Below are 14,084 nucleotides of genomic sequence, written 5' to 3'. Positions count from 1 at the left end.
AGTTATAAGACTTAGTTTTTTTTTTGTCAAAAGTTTAATTTGTATCTTTGCCTTTTTTATTGACTCTCTTAGTTCATTTTACATAATAAAAACAGTCCAGAATTAAACAGTAAATTAATTAAAAATTACTCAAACCATAACCATAAAGCCGCAAGCAAAAATATTAATTGCTATCTGTGCGTTTCATAATAAATTTAACAGATAAATAAATCTAGTTTCTGTTTGTTTGTCTTGCTTCAGGCAATCTCGTCTCGAGAAGGTTTTACGACAAGCTCTGGATAAGGTGAATATAAGACTCCTCCTGAGATTTATAAAATGGATGTATTTCTGTATTTTTTTATACTCCAAGTAGGTAGTACTTGCACGATTGTTTTTCTCTTGAAACTCGTCAAATAAATGTTTGCGTCAAAAATGAAACATGTATGCAGGTCATGTTACTGTGAATCTAGATTTAAAGATGTGTAGTGTTTAGTTTTATGGTTCTAGGCCGGCTAGATGGTAAAAAAAGTTGTTTGGAAAAATAGGTTTATGTCAATTGCTGTAGTGGCAATAAAGAAGAATTTTATTAAAAAAGTTAATATGCAGACTAATAAAAATCAGGTACAGCACAGTATTCGAGTGTTACATAGCCAATTTATTGAGTTCTTTTTATTCGGGTAAGTACTTAAAAAACTACATAAAATCACAGGTACCCAGAAACCTTATAATCGTATAACACCTATAACAAGAATTGACTGCCTCGTTGGTCTAGCGGTCTGTAGTCTGGAAGTTGGTGATTGATTCACCTATGCATCGGAGAACACGTTAATGTCGGCCCTGCGCCTGATCTCTTTCCGGTCGTGTCGGATTGCCGTCCCATCGGGTTATGAGAGTGAAGGAATAGGGAGTGCACCTGTGTCTGCGCAAATGCTTGTGCACTATAATAAGTCCTGCGCAGCTGGCTGATCTCCTTAAATGAGAACAGCCGCCGTGGCCGAAATCGGCCGTGGACGCCATAACAAGAATAGTACCTATTGCTACCAATCTCGATGTAAAGCATTCAAACAAATGACGATTACATTCCTCAAAACCGCACGCACCGAATACAAATGTATGATTACGTTCAACTTATTTTCATGAATGAGCATCAGTAATTATCGATGCAACAAGTGCACCAGTTTCGAAGCCAATCGCCTTGAAGATTACTAGAGCGATGCGACCGCAAACGTCATGTTTGGCAACCGCGGCCGAGGTCACCTATCATATACCGATACACGATACACGAGTACAAACTATTCGATTACAAATATCGATACAAAAAGTAGACTACTCGTTTTTAACATCATAAAAAGTAGTAGATGATTGATATGTGTTGGTTCTTAGATCGTTATCGGCATCGAATGGATACGATAATTAGATTTATCGGACAGCACACGATAGATTTTGATACTTTTTGTGCTAGATTGCAAATATAAATAAAAATATTATGAAACTAGATCAAACTACACACCTATATCTGAATATGTACATACATTACATTGAAATTTTAATCGATTGTTTATCGTATATCGAATAATTGATCATGTCTGATGATAGTTCAACTAATTTGCTACTGTTGTAAACCATAGCGATTCAATCATAACTATCAATTAATACACTAATGAATTTAATTTGTAACATTCGTTAATACATTCTGCTCGACGTTTACAATATTGCCGATGATTTAAGTAATTGGAGCTACTGGCAACATAGTTTATCAATTTATGCGTTTTCAGAATACGTACTATAGAACATATAAAGCAGTGAAAGTATTACTATAACCCAGAGTTTTGAAAACTGAAACCTTAGAAATAAAGGCATTTTTAGGCAATTTTGGGTTACTGTCTATTTTGGGTTTATCTTTAGTGTGCCGTAAGGCTATAGGTACACAAAACTGAAATAAGTTACTACGTAGGTATACCTACCTACATTATTTTCTTTATAATCATGAGGTTAAAACAATTTTCGAATAAAACAAATATGAATCACTATAAAACACGAATATTTTGGTCTAACTTTTTAGCATACTTTAGTTTGTGAAGGTTTTATCACGTGGAAAATAACATTACAATGTACCTATCTAAAATATATTCTTAACCACACTCCAACGTGGAAAGATTACACGGTTTTATAGTTTAGGTAATGGTTTATATTAAAACCATTTCCAGTGAAATAGTGATTTTAAATGTGGTAATGGAATTTTTATGGTGAATTCCTTCTTTCTCGGTTACGAAAGGTGTTTACACCAACTTTATTTATTGGATCACTACATAATATAAAACAAAGTCGCTTTTTCTGTCCCTATGTCCCTTTGTACGCTTAAATCTTCAAAACTACGCAACGGATTTCGATGCGGTTTTTTGCAATAGATAGAGTGATTAAAGAGGAAGGTTTATATGTATAATAACATACATTGAATAGTGGGGAAATAGCGTTACCCTGTGCGAAGCCGGAGCGGGTCGCTAGTTCATAATAAAGTAACACTACACCTACTATGCGTAGCGAAATATTGGGCCTTCAAAATTTAAGTTGCCATCGACTCGCCAAGAAGGAGAAGAAGAAGACTACACCTACTGTACTGAATTGTCTAGTTTAACAGTAATTTAAATGTTTCACAATGTTTAACCTATTTAAAAGTATTGTTGATCAACTTGAACTGAATTCAAGGAAAGTATTGCATTTCAATTAAAAGGTTTTGCAGCCGATTACAACAACATTGACATTTAGCCAAAATTACATAAGTCACTGTATTTACTGCCTTTTATTCCTGGCCATTTAGCAGAAAAACTTAATACTGGTACAAAAAAGAAATAAGTATAGGCAACTACGTTCGTATTTATGAATGATATTGAATGATTTGCAGAAACAAAGATTAAGAAACAAACTATTAAATGTATATAGCATTAGATATAGCAAAGTTCTTAATTACCATCAAAAACGTTACTCCACTGTTACATAACAACAAAACTGATCACTTTGTACTAAAGGATCGTCAGCCAACAAAGACCGATAAATACCTGTAACGTCGGAAATAGTATCGTCAAAGCGAGCTATCTAACTGGCACCTAAATATAAAGGCTGGCTGTCAGCAGATATTCAGACTACGGACGACAGCTGCGGCTACAAAGGATGCCTGCATACCCAGGTATTGTGTGCACCTATGTACGTACCTAGATATTGTGTGCTCCCACACAGTTACGCAGAGATTCTGTGCACCTAGCTACGTACGGATAGATGGTAAATGGACGAGAAATGTTCACCATTTGAGCCCTCAGGCGTATCCGGGCAGTTGTCTGTGTTTGTGTGTAACTGATTGCAGTTGATTTGCTTATTTTATGTGTAAATGTTTATCAGCGTGTTGGAAGAAATCTGATGTAATACTGCGGCTAGAGATTTCAATTTAAAAATATATTTTTTCTTAAATAGATGTTACCTAAGTTTTATTACAATACTGAAATACTCAAAATATTATTCACTGATATAACTTAACAAAACTAAATCAAATTAATCCTGTAAAGTTCCACACAGTTAACAGTGTGTCTGGAAAGTCGCTAACCAATAAAATATCCATGCAGTAACTAACTTCAACTCCCCTATGCAATATAACGGTACAACTTTGATACAAAATGCAAATATTCTGAACTGAGCGTGTCAAAAATTATTGCACCGGTATAGCTCGGTATATAGAGAAATTGCTTTTATTTTATTTCTAGTTTGAAGTTTGTTTTTTCGTGGTTGTTAGTGAAATTTTTGAAACTAATTGCCGTGGGCATCAATTTTCCTGCACGCGACACAGTTAACACTGCGTTAGGTTGTTGCACGCGTGAAAAAATATATTGCATAGAAAGAAATATATGTGCATGTGTTACAACAATATATAAATACCTACGTGTTTTTTTTTGTCGAATCTGTTTTAACGTTCATGCTATCCTGGTATTGTTTTTTAGAGAAAATGTACAAGCATTTTTTACAATGAATTGCATTGTGAACTATCGATAACTTTGTGATAAATTATACCTATAATTAAACTTTTTTGAAGTGACGGAGACTTACTTAGCTACATTTTGAATTGTAGATGAAAAATGCTTCATATTAAGCTCTACATTAAGTATAACAGTTAACAACCTGCGACATGTTGCAAAAAAATGACACAATGTAATACAAGGTAAACCTGCATTTTGTATGTTCAACCTGTTTACATTAAAGTTTAAGCTAACTGTTAACCGACATTATAACAAGAAATAAATAAACCACTTGACTAGGTCAGGTATTTACGCCAAAGTTTGCATACTCTTGTAAATGTTTGAGTTTACATGGAGTAAACTTGGCTTGCAAATATGAGTGTAAGTTAAAGAAAATGTGTACCTATCTAACATTTTACTTATGCTAAAGGTACCTTCTATGTTGAATCCATAAGTATAAACAACTATGAATAAATAATAAAAATAATAATTTCATCCTTTACTCTTGCAGCCATCTATTAATATTATATCCCACCCAAAACAAAAATGTGAAAGGTTGCCAAGTTCGATAATATGGGAATACTTCGCCTATAAAAGAAGTGAGATCAAAATAAGTACCAAGTTCCATACAAATACCTCAGTTAAAAATAGTTACTTTTTAATGATGGTTCTTGGCAAGTTTTCACACACCTTGTTATAAATCTACTAAACGGAATGAATCAAGTATACAATTTTCTATTAAAACTTGGAAGTGGTCTAGGTTTTTGATGAGTGAGTCAGTCAGTCAGTCAGTGAGTGTATAGTAAAAATAGCAATTTTCTGACGACAATATCTTAAGACCTACAAAAGATATATTAATGAAATTTTGTATTTTAGATAAGTGAGGGGGTCTCAACAGATACTAGAAATTTCATATGCGTAAATAAAATAGATTTTGAGTTATAGGGGGGTAGAATTTGGCCCGAAATGGTTCGTGTAAACCGGCCGGTGTGTCGCTTTTTTTTGCTCGCTTGGCGGACACACTGCCGTGTGTCTAGATTAGCTGCTTTTGTTTACACAATTGGATTGAGAGTATTCTGTACAATCTTAGTGAACAAAATGAAAGAGGTTAATAACCCGCCTATCAATGATTTTAAAACTAGACGATAAAGATTATATAAACATAATACGTTATTTTGCCACACCCGTTAAATCCAGTAAAATACATAAAACAAGATTTAGTACATACACGCGAACTCGTTAATTATGGAACAACAACGTTATTGGTATATTAAAGCAAATTGATCGATATAAAATTTTATCTTAGAGGTATACAAGGTGTTTATTTTAAGTCCATTATGTATTTAGCACCATTATTAAATAACATCAACATTAACATTATTTCGTTGCATATAAACTTTTTATAGCTGTCCAAGTGATTTACGGTTAAAAGAAAATAAGTATGTTTATACAATTTCTATTATAAGGAAGAGCTCTAAAGAAAACAGTCGTAAGTCTACGCGTATGACAGTTTTATTACTTACGAAGGTACCGGATAAATAAACAGAGTAAATTGTATGGAAGATTGGATTAAGTGGCGTTATTGGTTTTATTTTCCTTTTACATATAGACGACTTCCTTAAGACTATTTCTGAATCAAACGTTGACAAAGAGAACTTTATTAACAATTCTATATCAACGATGGTTAATTTGATACTTAAAAGATCATTTTTTTAACATTGAAAAAAAAAAAACATTTTATTAGAGATAGCTTCCGCCCGCGACTTCGCCCGGGTAGAGTTCAGTTATATCGCGTTTCCAAGAGAATTCTTCAAAAGTCCGGGATAAAAACTATCCTATGTTCTTTTTCAAGGTCAACTCTATCACTGTACCAAATTTTATTTAAATCAGTTCAGACAGACAGAGTTACTTTCGCATTTATAATATTAGTAGGGATTTAATACAGTGTTAGAAATTATTTTTATCTAACAAGTAAGTACATGAGTAAAACGAATCGTTACAAAAGTGCATACATAGAAAACACACTGTACCCACCGACGCATGACGTGCACGCGTGGATATAAAAACGGCATAAGTGCCACCGTCCTACATTGCCGCCGTACAATGGTGAACGACCGTAAGTATAAACATTGTACTCAGTCTTGCTAACGATCAGCTGAATGAATACCCGTTGACTTTTTTTTGTTTGAGTTCGCGAAAATAACTTGACTAAGTGGGTCATGTGCATTTCGTGCTTGAAAATATCAAAAGTGAAGAATGTATATTGCAGCTATGGTCTTATAGCTACGGTTATTCTAGGTGTACTACTTTTTGCCAAAAACAAACCAGCTGTCTTGGGTATCTGAAGAACGGGACATTCCTCATTCAAACGCGCTTAATAAAATAAAGTCATCAATGTACATACATCAAACTTCGGTAGATTACGATGTATAATATAAGTTTCAGTTATCTTAGATATATTCTATGTATTTCTAATGCATCTATATAATGTGCTCTAATTAACGATTCATCTTCAACAGAAATACTTTACAGTATAAGATTACAGAAATCAATCTCGACTTGCTAATACGCCTAAGCCATATCGATTCCAATAATATTCGTTGTCTATGTTGATCTTCGAATTAATTATCTCTACATTTCCTTATTTCCTGTTATAAGATTCATTGTAGGTACACAGGAAAACATACAAAAGGCTACCGGTGATGAGAAAGGTAAACAATCGCTTCAACTCTCACCGTTTGTCCGTCCGTATGTTTGTTTATGCTCCAGAATAAACAAAGCCATGCGTAGGTGATAATGTTCCACGGTTGGATGCAAATCGTCTCGTAGGCGTATTATTATGGAAAAATATTTATTAATACGCTAATCAAGTAGTTCATAATACTATCTATTTGCATTTAAAATAGGTAGTACATTCTAAAGTTACGTCATTGCTTGGCAGTGCTCTGTATCTTAAAAGCTATATTAAAATATTGAAAGTTGATATGTGAAGCTTTTACAAAGATACGTGTCTATCGAAATGATATTTATTTCAGATATTTTCGACCAAACATTGCATTATGATAATCACATAAGACTAGAAACAGACAATCCTCGAAGTATCAACTAGAACGTTTTGAAATTATTTTGAACTCATTTTTATTTCTAACATCTATTAAGATGCATTATTTGTGAAGCAGAAATGTCTGTTTACTAAATATAAAGACGCATTATTATAAAGATCATTATTAATCTACATATTGAAATCCGTCTAGGGGTGCCCTGGAGGGTATAAAAAACGCAGCGTCGCTTCTTATTGGGGGAAAATTATGTACTCATCTTGCTACAAATAGATTGTAAAGGCATGATGTGTACAGAGGTTCTCGTCAAATGGATACAAGGGTTAGAGTAACCTTCGGGCAATAGGGGAAGGTACAAAGAAATTTGACGGGATCGATAGCCCGAAACTAATGCAGGATCTTTTGATGATATCAGAGGATCAGATTAAAGTTTTCTTGCTAAATATAATGCAATAGATTGCGACATACATACAATTTTACAATGTGGTTCAAATACGCAGAATGTCAGAAAAAATATAAAATAAAAATTAATAAAAAAGACAGAAACAATAAATTGACAACAGCTATGTCACGCTGATGAACGGAAACAAAAGATAAATTTTCACATGTAAAAATACAAATAACGTTCACAATAGCGACGAAAAAATGTTTCGTCCGTCAGTTTTATTACAAATGCTATATTTTGGACAAAACTGTAAAATGGACCCGCACTTTATATGGAAAAGAATGTTATTCCACTGAGTAAATATTGAACGAAGGTTGGAGTTGTCTCTCAATATGTCAACTGTCCGGCCAAGGGGATGGAATGAGAAAATAAAACTTCCTTTCAAACTGGTCCAGTGAGCCATCCTCTGGGATTTGGGACACAATGAGATTTTACATAATAATGAGAAGTCCCTATTGACCTCTTTTTATTAAACCTATTTCATAACAGACGGTTTACGGACCCCAGAAGTTTATTGTCAGTCTAGTTCTTCAGCATGAATACTGATTCAATTGAGGCTGAAAGATCAGGACTTGGATAAGGGCTTTAATCGGGCCGAACATAAAGTAAGAATGTTAATTGCATCAATGAAACCGTAAATCATGTCTAACGAATTGCTTTTAATATATAGAACGAGTTTTATCACCTATTAGCTACATTTTATTGACATTATCAGTCTGTAATACTAGCTCGCCACTACAAAAAACCGGCCAAGTGCGAGTCGGACTCGCGCACTAAGGGTTCCTTACCATTATTTATAAAATGAGCAAAAAAATCACGTTTGTTGTATGGGTGCCCCCAAAATATTTATTTAATTCTAGTTTTCAGTATTTGTTGTTATAGCGGCAACAGAAATACATCGTCTGTGAAAATTTCAGCTCTCTAACTATCACGGTTAATGAGATACAGCCTGGTGACAGGCGGACGGACGGACAGAGGAGCGAAAACACTAGGGTCCCGTTTTACCCTTTGGGTACGGAACCCTAAAAAGTAACCTACTATTTTTGTTACTACATTGTGTTATTGTCGGTCAGGGAATTGGACCGATTTATTCTTGATTTACTGGTTGGCAGGAAACTGAGTAGGTGTGGCTTAAACCTACATATTACATTACAAATAGTTGTCTAGGTATATCGTTTTTGCCTTTATCCTGTAGCCATAATTTTATTTAGAGCGTTGTGATAAAGGAAATGGCCATCTTTACGGAAAATAATAATATGAGAATCGATACAAACACTTAAAAGGGCATAAAAATCTTAGTGACTAGACTCAATCCTATTAAACGTAATGAGACTCAAGTTAAACTAACAAAACCCATAAATTTTAGTCCAGCCAAATAGATTGCGCTTGTAGCTCAATAAAACGAGAACAAACAGCCCTAGAAAAAAGATGTTCCCAAGTGGAACAAGCTCCAGACTTGTTACGAGAATCAAAGAATAATTGGACTAGTTTTTGTGCAAACCACATTCTGGACTTAAGATACCTCAGCCTTCTACAGTCACTGATGCATTAAGAGAAACACATGAGGAAAATTAAACTATGCATACCGGGAATTAGATCATTCTAAATATTACTACCAGAATTGTAACTCTCCTGAGAATGTTGAACTGATGAGTTTCGTAATAAAATGATAAGTAGATTGTCCGTCCTGCATATTACGACCCTATAAAATAGATGCACTTCCTACATAGAGCCGCAACATCAGAGGACTTATTTTAGCTACTTTATGTGAACAGAGCCATGTCTGTGACATTCGATAGGGCGGGTTGCGACACTTGCGAGTCAGACAGCGTGACTTCTGCTGTGCCTAATTAAATTTCAACCCTATATTTGTTCAATTAAGGTCTAAATTGGCTTAGTGTATTCGAATATAGATAAAAATAAGCACTTGCTGCATTTGTTTAAGGTCGAATTTGTTCTGCAGATAAAAATGCATTGGGTCTGGCCGTAGAGAAAATATTAGCAGCGACGCTTTTGCAAACAAGCCTGCAGTTGATAACTTTATTGTTATTGCTTTAGAAGCGGGGTGAAACAAATGCAAATAGAATTTTGAGCTTTTAATGACCTTAAGTTTTAGCAAATGCGATGGTTTTAATTAATTCAATTTTTCAATACCTCGCGGGACAGAAAATAAACTAATTCATATATTTCTCCATAATTTTTACTTACATTAACATCTTCGAATCTCAGCACATGATAACAAATGTCCTTATTTACCTGTAAAAGAAAAATAAAGTTATGTTAACAAAGTATGTCAGCAGGTGTATCGAGCGCTCTACTTCTTTATCATAATAGCTGGACGATAGTGAAATGTTTCATACACTGATAAATATGTTTTGTCAACAACATCGGTCTGAATGCATATAACTTATCGCTTGCTTTATAATCTTTTGACGAATCCCTTGTGAAATGATTTCTATAAATTGTGTTTCTTGGTTTGGGCTCTAAAACAGAGTTTTATTTTTGTCAGTTTTGTTGTGAAGAATTTCTTAAGATCATGCGCCAGAAACAACGAACAGTATTTACGCAAGAAATGCCATTTATCTTACACAGCAAAGAAACGAAGTCAATTCATCAATGTGACATTTAAAACATTAGCATAGCAAGCTAATACGAGCTTGAAAATAGAGCGGAGTAAACACACGACAAATGACGTCACAAACAATAATTGTAGCAACTCTTCGAACGATAAACGAACTTCTATAAACTCGTAAAATTGCTAATAGGTTCATAAACAAACTAAAGCATGCAATAAAGAATTAGATGCTCCAAGTACATAAACAGACGAAATCGTTTCGTCTTTTGATGTAGCTACTCCGCGCTACTTAAGTAAGACAATTTAGTCCCGCCCTAGATCCCTTTGAAGGGTCCCTAGAGACTCTCAACAGGTAACTTTATAGCCGTTGAATTAATGCGGTCAAAGCAATTTTGTCAGTAATGCAGACTTGTACATTAATATCTCATTCGTCGAGGGAAGCAGTAATCTAATTTCTCAGTTTCCCTTTCTTTAGGAATTCAAATATTTTCTGGTGTGGAATGGCGTAATTTAAAATTCATGTTGTTTATGTTAATGATGGACTGGAAACATTAATTCGGAGTTAATTTATTTGTGTTACGAAACTTTTAAAAGGTGTTTCATTAAAAGCATTTTCGTTTTTAACATTGCAATAGTCTGTAGACTTGATTGGAACGATCGATGTTGAAATGGAGGGAATTTATTTGAAGCTTTGAAAGAAAGCAGAATTCCTGGACCACCTACTTTGACCATTTTCTGTAGATAAACAATGATGTTGAAATAAAGGCAATAGGGCGTAACAAAGAGTTGCACCTATGCGTTAAATAACCATTCGAGGAATTACTCTAAGAACAGGACTGGTTGAAGGGCATACAGCTCAATATTACCAGAACTCGATCGTATAATCGATTCAAGTTAAATGATAAGACATGACGAATTGATGTAGGCAGTTCGATCATTGCTAATTTGACACTTGAATTGGTTATTTATTGTCCGGGTGCCGTAATATAGGGTTTAATTATATTCAGTTATTATAAGTGTTTTATTGCCTTGTTCTATTTCAATTCCTAGTATTTAATAAATGGATTGCAGTAGCTCGATTAATTCACAGGATTGTGTAACTTAGAAACATATGATTTTTAAGATCCTTTTCACGCTGCAAAATAATTTCAACTCCACAGGATAGTTTACTACACAGAGAAGGTTCATTCTCCGTTATTTGTGATTTACTAACAGGCTGCACACATTTTTTAGCCTCATCTTCATTCCCAAGAGATCCAAGCAGTGTCCGATTAATGTCCCCGACGGCATTCACTACCGAATTTGGAGCCCGCATCGGTCGGGGTCAGTGACCTCTCGCATGCCGTGTGCACACTGATACTCGATCTTATACATCGGCGTCGATTCGATACGCCTCATAAGGTGCAGAGGTATTAGGTAAGGCATGTGTTAGTAGACAAACGATAAGAATTATCATATCTTTTATCTTTGAATATTGGAAAACAATGTTTGTTTTTATTTTCAAACAGCAAAATGTACAAAATGTCCAATAGTTTTGATAATTGATCAGTTACAAAGCTGCTTTTTGTTCTACCTCTAATAATAGATTAATTAAAACAGAAAACTGTTTTTTATTCGCGGTCAAAGAAGTCTGGTCTATTGAAGTCTAATAAAGGAAAGGCTATATTGATGTTATTGTTTATGAATGAATGGTAGCATAAAATTAACATTTCTATTTCTATAACGCATGACACTCTATTGTTGTTTGATGGTTACTTTTAGAATGGTTTAATGGTATCCATCAAATGTTTCCGTTACTCTATGCAGTTGGCTACTGAAGCGAAAAATTATAGTGCATCACTTAAAATCGATTAAATTGACAATTTAATTTTATATCCGACAATATTTTACAATAAAAAAAAGTTTACGGCAAAATGTTATTTAATCAATTATGAATAGAATTTTAAAATCGAATTTCTGAAATGCTATAATGTTTTACAATATTACGAATGAAACGGTAACCGTTGACAATTGATGGATTCGATACGATTAAAGCGATAAATCGCTTAGTTTTTAACAACATGCAATGTGTGCACAGTGTTTAACAGTGACATTTTTAGATAACGATTAATGGTGGTTCTCAATATTGTATCTAAGTATCTTTTGTTTTCTACTAGAGATAGGAGTTTGACAAAATTCCACCTCTACATATAAATTGAGTAGAATTGCCTATCTTTGGAATAAAACCAGTTTCGAATAGTATCATTATCGATATTTAATTCCAACTGTTTCGTCGAGTCCATAATAATATTTTCTTGTTAGTACACTTAAGAAGCTTAGCGGAGCACTCACGTCTTTCATTGCGTCTGCAAGTATTTTGTAGGATATTATGATTTCAAAGGAAGTATTATTTATTACAGTAGACGGTATACTAGCAAAAGCTTTATCTGACTGTTTTTCCTAGCCAAATTATCTTTTTAACAAAAAGTTTTTTGCTCAACAGTTACAGCAAATTGTTCAGACTAGAATGTTTCCAGTATTCTATGTTTTTTGTAAATGGCTAATGGTCACAAAAGCGTTAAATATTTGAATAAATTCAGCAACTCGGTGTACAATTAAACACAGCTAAATATTTACTACGCAAAAATCTACGTTAAAAGGGAAGGAAAAAAGCGCTAAGCGCGAATTGAAATTCCCGAAACGTTTTGCAAGATTGAAGTGGCTTTTATGGAAATGTACTGAGCGTGCATCAGATGATAGTACGAGTAGGCAGTAGGCACCCACCCTAACGTAGTATTACGCGTCCGATTTAAATATTTACGCCTGCCTACTGCAATTTGAATACACCTGATGTTCAATTTATTTTGGCCGTGTTGCATATCTAGTGCTGGTTTGGAAATGCAAATGTATTCCAATATTACTTTATGGTCGTAGTTTATTTATGGGTTTTTCATTGTGGGTCTGTTTTTTTTTACATCCAGAATAATGAGTTTTAAGGCATATTGTAAAAGCCATCTAAAATCTGAGTTACATGTCCAATCAATGATAGAGTTTGAGAGAAGTTCCTAAGCTTCCTTGAAAAGAGACGAGTCGCTTTCGTAAGATGACTCAATCAAAACCACATTTAGTACTAGACGATCATAAAAAACAAACTACATTTATTTAATATTGAACGCACACGCATATCGTACTCAATATTCACATCTATTCATCGCTGTCTGCCGTATGAAATGATTTATTCATTTGACGCAAACCATTGTGCGACAAAGTTAGTAAAACGCTTGACTAAAACAAATTGCCCAGTGGATTGTATTGTGATGGCCACCAATGAGACGGCGTTTTGTAATAATTAATTTGGTAATTAGATTGAAGGGCACGTAGCTTTCATTTTTATAGAAGGTACGAATCAATGCTAAAGCGATTAGGTGTTTTTTATTTGTATGATGGTAAATGAAACATGCATGAGTGCAGCAAAAACATACCGAAATGCAAAATTCTGGTATAAGCTGGTTGAAAAAATATTTTTACTGAATATAAATGCAAATTAAGGTAACTGCAACTACAAATGAATAGGACAGCTAAAACCTCTGTTTCTAACAAATAAGCAGGTTGAACTAATTTCTTATTCCAAGGCCAATTTGCTCAATATCGATTTAAGATCAACAACCTGCTAGAAGACGGGAAACAGTACCGGAAATATTCATACATTATGTACATAGATACTTATAATGCGGATGCAAACTGCACTTCCACATATGGTCCTAAGTATACATTAAGTTGTAGCGGTCGAAACTTACGTGGCGTCTGCTCCCGATTTTTCATTCAAATTCCTTGTTATGCTTTTGTTTTGGTCATTTACGGCCAGTTTCTTCATCAAAAGTTAAAGTTAAAGTAATGTCTAAAGTAAAAGTAACGGTCAAATACGTTTTTTCAAGGCTAAAGTGACAGCAAAACTAATAGAAAAATTGAAATTGACCGTTACTTTTACTTTAGACATTACTTTGACTTTTACTTTGGCTTTAACTTTTGATGAAGAAACTGGCTGT

The 14,084-nt window shown here is 34.1% G+C and overlaps 1 protein-coding gene across 9 annotated transcripts in view; it reads right to left on the bottom strand.

Moving 5' to 3' along the window:
• Positions 1-14,084, bottom strand: part of LOC124636273 (protein sprint) — a 201,310-nt gene that overhangs the window by 54,996 nt on the left and 132,230 nt on the right. Inside the window, exon 1 of one of the 9 annotated variants that reach the window (XM_047172302.1) lies at positions 9,693-9,721. The exons of the other annotated variants lie outside the window; for them this stretch is intronic. The gene's annotated coding sequence lies outside the window, so the exon portion shown is untranslated. Of the gene's footprint in view, positions 1-9,692; positions 9,722-14,084 lie in introns of those variants that run through there. 9 annotated transcript variants of the gene reach the window in all.

The sequence above is a fragment of the Helicoverpa zea genome, chromosome 14, assembly GCF_022581195.2.
Source record: "Helicoverpa zea isolate HzStark_Cry1AcR chromosome 14, ilHelZeax1.1, whole genome shotgun sequence".
Taxonomy (NCBI): Eukaryota; Metazoa; Arthropoda; class Insecta; order Lepidoptera; family Noctuidae; genus Helicoverpa; species Helicoverpa zea.
Note: the sequence above shows the minus strand (reverse complement) of the source record. Positions and strands in the feature narration are given on the sequence as shown.